This window comes from Podarcis raffonei, chromosome 14, assembly GCF_027172205.1.
Source record: "Podarcis raffonei isolate rPodRaf1 chromosome 14, rPodRaf1.pri, whole genome shotgun sequence".
In the NCBI taxonomy this organism is placed as follows: Eukaryota; Metazoa; Chordata; class Lepidosauria; order Squamata; family Lacertidae; genus Podarcis; species Podarcis raffonei.
Window position 1 is genome coordinate 45916588 of NC_070615.1, and position 6393 is coordinate 45922980.

Sequence of the window (6393 nt, forward strand, 5' to 3'; positions counted from 1 at the left end):
GCCAGATTTAGGTTTGATGAGGCCCTAAGCTACTATACGGGATGTGGGTGGCGCTGTGGGTAAAAGCCTCAGCGCCTAGGACTTGCCGATCCAAAGGTCGGCGGTTCAAATCCCCACGGCGGGGTGCGCTCCTGTCGCTCGGTCCCAGCGCCTGCCAACCTAGCAGTTCGAAAGCACCCCCGGGTGCAAGTAGATAAATAGGGACCGCTTACTAGCAGAAAGGTAAACGGCGTTCCGTGTGCTGCTCTGGCTCGCCAGATGCAGCTTGTCACGCTGGCCACGTGACCCGGAAGTGTCTTCGGATGAAGGAAGGGACGGTTTAGCTCTGTAGCAATATAGATTGCCTGAGCAAGCTTTGGCTTTAGATTCCAATAAAGATTGCTTAAGCAGGTTTGGCTTGTGACACTGGTCAAGTAAAGAATAAGAGGAGCCACGTAGGCTCAAAAGACAGGGAAATGGGTAAGGAACGTGCTTAACGTGATTATCCTCCTAAGGTGTGCCTATAGGTTGGCAATTGGTGATTGGTGGAAGGAAGGTGTACCTATAGGTTGGCAATTGGTGATTGGTGGAAGGGAGGTGTACCTATAGGTTGGCAATTGGTGATTGGTGGAAGGGAGGTGTACCTATAGGTTGGCAATTGGTGATTGGTGGAGAAATGTGTACCTACAGTATAAGAATGCCTGCCAAATGCCATGTATTTACAGCCAGTCTTTCAGAATTTATTCTGCTGGTTGTCTCTGTGCACAGATAATAAACTGCTTTTCTCCAAAGAAGATTTTGCTTTCCTGGTACTTTTGTTCCCTCCAAGGTCCGGGGATGGCGTGGCTGATGGATCCCTAGGTAAATAAGGCTTCATTTCTTTGGGGGCTCGTCCGGGATAAGCCCCCTCCCCAAATACGGACCGGAGGGCCAGGCTCAACCAAGGTGAACAGCTCAGCAGCGTTTGCAGGCTTCAGCGCGCACCCCGCCTGTTTCGTGGGGGAAGCCGGCCACACTGTCCTGTAGTGGAGACATCTTGTTGAGGGAGAAAAACAAAGAGGACGGCGCCGAGGGGACAGGTCCGCAGCGGAAAACGGTAAGCCCAAGGGAAAAGGGCGTGGGCCCAAGGGAAAAGGGCGAGGCCTGATCAGCCTCAACTGGTTGTGCAGTAGAGTGCCGCCAGTAAGGTTTGGTAAAAAGGGAAACAGGGGGAAATTATTTTGGTGTATTTAGTGTGTTACATGTTGAAATTATATTGGTGTGTTTTGTATGTTGTATGTTGCATGTCAGATACTCTAGTGACTGAATTGTCAAGTGTGGGCCAGGGCTTAGTGTCCCCCTTGGCCGAGCGATTGTAGGGCTGTAGTGTGTGGAGTGTGAAAGAATTTACAACCTGTTAGGAGCAGAGTATCTGGAAAAAAAAAAAAAAAAATGGGGTCTGGGGCAAGCCAATGTAGTCCTCTGGAATGTTTTTTAAACAACTGGAAAGCAGCCACAAAGCATGATGATTGGGGAATCAAATTGAGAAGACAGAGGATGAGGACATTGTGTGAAGTTGATTGGCCCCAACAAACTAATTGGCCATCGGAGGGCAGTCTTAATTTGCAACTAATCAGCCCACTATATCAAAATATCTTGAATGTCCACCCAGACCAGATCCCTTATATTTCTACTTGGAAAACCAATGTAGAAAAGAACCCACCGTGGTTGAAAGCCTGCCGAGGCGACGCCCCACAAAGTACAGTTTGTGCAGTTCGACCGGCAGGGAAGTTAGAAAGGCCCCCAGTGATACCAGACCCAGAAGATGAGGAGGGAGGAATTATTAAACCACCTCCACCCTATGCTCCACCAACTGCCCCTCAGGCAATTCCACCAGGCCCAGGTCCCCAGGCACTGGGAGGAGCTGGCCCCCAGCCCAAACCCAAGACTGATGAGTCAGAAGGAGAAGAGGATGATGAGGATGAAGAGTTTGTAGAAAGATTAGTCAAGCTGACAAATAATAACAAGACATGGACAGAGGAGCAGGCAGAACGTTTAAGGAAGTATGTGGAACCTTATGCAAAAGAAGTGGATGTCAGCCACTATTTGTTAAAGGCAGCGGAATGTACAGGGCAACATAAAAGGAAGTGGCAGAGAGAGTGGGGAAGGGCGGCGAAAAGAGTGACCCTCCATAGGGCACATAAAGCACAGAAAAAGGGCGCGGCCAGAGTGATGCCTCTGCGTAGAGTGTATGACCCTCCGGCCCCTGCGGGACCTAACGGGGTGGTGCCCAATAGAACTTATACAGTTCAACATGTCCCCTTCTCTAGTGCAGATGTTTGTAATTGGAGGAACCAAAACCCTTCATTTGAGGAAAACCCAGCAAAAATAATAAAGCTGTTTGAGGGAATTTTCAAAACCTACAATCCGACTTTTGATGATGTGCAATATTTGATGGATGCCCTGCTAACTACAGAAGAGGCTAGGCGAATTCATGCTGAAGCCCGAGCACACATGAGAGCGCAGGGGGCAGGAGATCAAGCTGTTGCAACAGGATATCCTGAAAATACACCGAATTGGGATTATCAGACCACTGAGGGGCAAAACGCCCTCACCACTTATCGCCAGAATGTCTTAAATGGCATGAGAAGGGCAGCCAGGAAGCCTACTAATTTTGCCAAGATCAGGGAGATAATGCAAGGGAGTGAGGAGCCCCCAGGCGCCTATCTGGAAAGACTGAAGGAAGCCTACCGCCAGTATACCCCTGTGGACCCAGATGAGGCTGTCAATGCCCCTATCATAAAAACTGCCTTTGTAGCTCAGGCAGCACCCGATGTCCGCCGAAAAATCCAGAAACACGAGGCTTTCATGGGCCACACCCTTGAGTGGATGCTAGAATTGGCTCAAACCACTTATAATCAGAGGGAGGAAGAGGCACAAAAGAAGAAAGAGAAATATCAAGCAAAAAAGTTGATGGCATTACAGGCTACCACACCCACCCCTCATAAAAGAGGAAGCACCCAGGGAGGAGGACAAGGCCGTCTGGGGAGGAACCAGTGCGCCATCTGCTGGCAGGAAGGGCACTGGAAAAGAGAATGCCCACAGGCTCACTTAGATGGAAGAGGACGAGGAGAACGAGTCCCAGGGCCAAACCCCGTGGGATCTGGACAGGAACTGAGACCCTGGACATTGGCGAATGTTGGCAGGGGTAGAGGACAAGGACAGGGACCCCCCTGGCACCCCCCAACCCAAAGACAGCCCGGCGCAATGAGCCTGAGAGAGAAAGAAGAAGAATATTAGGACAGACCGGGCCCAGCTGATTTAGGTTCCCGTGAGCCCATGGTCAAAATACAAACAGGGAGCCGAACCATCCCCTTCATGGTTGACACCGGAGCCGCCCACTCTGTTTTGCCAGTACCAGTATCCAAGCCCACCAAGCAAACAATTAATATAATAGGAGCTACAGGCAAATCACAAAGAGCCCCATTCCTGCAATCTGTTGCTTGTAGCTTGGGCGGTCAAGTGGTCCAACACAAGTTTTTGTATATACCGGAGTGTCCCATCCCATTATTGGGCCGAGACCTGCTATCAAAATTACAAGCCCAGATTTCTTTCCAACCAACGGGAGAAGTAACAATGACCACAGGGCCAGCAGGGGAATTCTCCTTAGAGGTACCCTTAAGGGAACATTGGCGCTTAATGATGGTAAAAGAAGAGGAGGGGATTATTTCAGAGGACCTCCTGCAAGAAGTTACCCCTGATGTGTGGGCAGAAAGCAACCCGCCCGGAATGGCAAAGAACATCCCACCTATAATAGTCAAGCCCAAGCCATTCGCCAACCCTGTGGCTGTGAACCAATATCCTATCCCCCGAAGAGCTGCGGAGGGAGTATGGGTACATTTGGAACGGTTACTTCGCCATGGCATCCTGAGACAGTGTCAATCTCAGTGGAACACCCCACTCTTGCCGGTGAAGAAGGAAGATGGCACGTACCGTCCAGTATATTCCAGCAGACCTGACCTAAAAGATGAGGCAAACCCCCACTGGCCTTCATGGTTTGTAGATGGAAGCAGCTTTGTTGAGACTGGACAGCGGAAAGCAGGCTATGCAGTGGTAGCCCTGGAAGACCAGGTGATCGAAGCAAAATCACTCCCGCCTGGAACATCGGCCCAGCTGGCAGAGCTAACTGCGCTTACCAGAGCCCTGAACCTGGCAAAGGGACAGGAGATAAACATTTATACAGATTCTAAGTATGCATTCCTGACTTTACATGCCCATGGAGCCTTATGGAAAGAAAGAGGTTTGCTTACCTCCAGAGGAAACCAGGTGGCCCACCCACAAGCTCTATTGAACCTTCTGGATGCTGTATGGGAGCCCGAGGCAGTGGCAGTTATCCATTGCTATGGCCACAAGACTGGACCAGGGGAAGTGGCCAGAGGAAACCGATTGGCAGACAGAGTAGCCAAGGAAGCAGCCCAAGAACTGGCCCCCGCCTCGGTTATTGGAGCACTGGTCCCAGAAGAGATTTTAAGCACCGCTGACAAGCCAGCTTACACAAAGCAGGAAAAGGACACTGCAGACGCCCAGGAACTGACATTGTCCAAAGAAGGATGGTACCTTACCCATGATGACAGGATATGGATTCCAGAGTCTCTTTCTCGGCAGATAATTCAGAGATATCATGGTTCAACCCACATAGGACCCGATGCTACAACCAAGCAGCTGGGGAAGTGCTTCTATATAGCCCACCTCTACCAACTGGCAGCCCAGATCTCCAGGAAATGCCTGCTATGCCAAAAGAATAATCCCAGAGCCGGACCACTGGCTCCCCCAGGGAGTCAGCATAGTGGAACTGCACCTATGGAAGATCTTGTCGTGGACTTTACTGAATTACCCCGTTGTGGACTACACCGCTACCTGCTGGTGGCAGTGTGCACCTACACCGGATGGGTCGAAGCATGGCCAACAAAGACTGAAAAGGCATTTGAAGTAACCAGGTGCCTGTTTAGGGAAATCATCCCTCGCTATGGATTGCCAAGGTCCATAGGATCTGATAATGGACCAGCATTTGTTCACGCAGTCCTACAGGGACTGGTAAAGGCGCTCCAGATCAACTGGAAGCTGCATACTGCTTATAGACCCCAGAGTTCTGGAAAGGTAGAGAGAATGAACAGAACTCTAAAGAATCAGCTGTCCAAGCTGACGCAGGAGACCGGGTCTAATTGGGTGGCCATGTTGCCCTTGGCATTGCTCAGGGTCCGCAGCCTCCCGTCAAAGCGGACCCATTTGTCACCATTTGAGGTTTTGTTTGGGAGACCAGTCCCCTATGTTAGAATGTTAACTCCATATGCTAGCCAAGATATGCAATTGAATAACTATGTACAGTCACTCTCCCAAGTTCTCTCCTGTTTCAACAGGTGGACCCAGGCTCGCACCCCATGTGTGTTAACTGAACCGTTCCATCAGTTCGAGCCAGGTGATGAAGTGTGGGTGAAAGACTGGCAGCGAGCCCCCCTACAGCCTTGCTGGAAGGGACCATACACTGTGCTACTTTCTACACCTACTGCTGTGAAGGTTGCTGGCATCACCCCGTGGGTCCACCATACTCGAGTGAAGAAAGCTATTTCAGACTGGACAGTTACACCAGATCCAGAGAACTCCCTCCGGCTGACTATCGCCAGACGCCTGGCAGACGACCGCTCTGCTGATATCACACCGGAAGCTGATATCTCTACGCACAGCTGAAGAATTGGATGGGAGGGGCGCCCACCGGGAGCGCCTCCAACGTTCCAGCCTTGCAGCCTTTGTCCCCTGATAACGTCCAGAACCCTGAACGAACTTTAGTATGCATTATATGGTATGAGGAGGAAGCAGTGGGGATTTTGACACCAAGCATTTGCAGTTTACAGGCGGCTACCTATTCGTGTGGGTGTGTAGTGGCCCATCCACCGTGGGTACCCTCTCCTTGGGGGCAAGGTTATCCTCCACCCATCAGGGGTACCATCATCCCCCGGGGATTGAGGAGTTTTATCTCCACACCATAGGGTTTGACGCTTGGAGGTATCCCCGACCTTGTTTCCCTAACCAACTTGAGCGTCCGGATAACCCCAACCCCCTTTCCAGACCCATACCATGACTGATCTGTGGTGGGGAGAGCCCTGGCATTCTTGGGGTTGGTGGGTGGGAGTTATCTCAACTGCCCTTGTCACGTGGATGTGTCTCTTTTTTTGCTGGCACGAGCGCCATAGAATTTGCGGGAAGAAGCGTCCCTCCTCCATCCCACTGACAGTTCTCCTTCTCTTCCTAGTTGGGGAACCCGCCTGCGCTCTGGCCCAGGGGGAAGTAGGGTCCTGGATCTCCCAGGTAAACATTACCCGTATCATGGTCACGCGGGGCATCCACAACCCTTACAACCGCTGGCTGCAAACGGCAGAA

At 51.2% G+C, this 6393-nt stretch overlaps 1 long non-coding RNA gene across 1 annotated transcript; it reads left to right on the forward strand.

Annotated features, from left to right (window-relative positions):
- The first annotated feature begins 618 nt into the window (after nt 1–618).
- LOC128401714 (uncharacterized) lies at nt 619–5540 on the forward strand. The gene is made up of 2 exons (XR_008327525.1): nt 619–1075; nt 5376–5540. It is a non-coding gene; the product is annotated as an uncharacterized LOC128401714 (long non-coding RNA).
- Nucleotides 5541–6393: the final 853 nt, after the last annotated feature.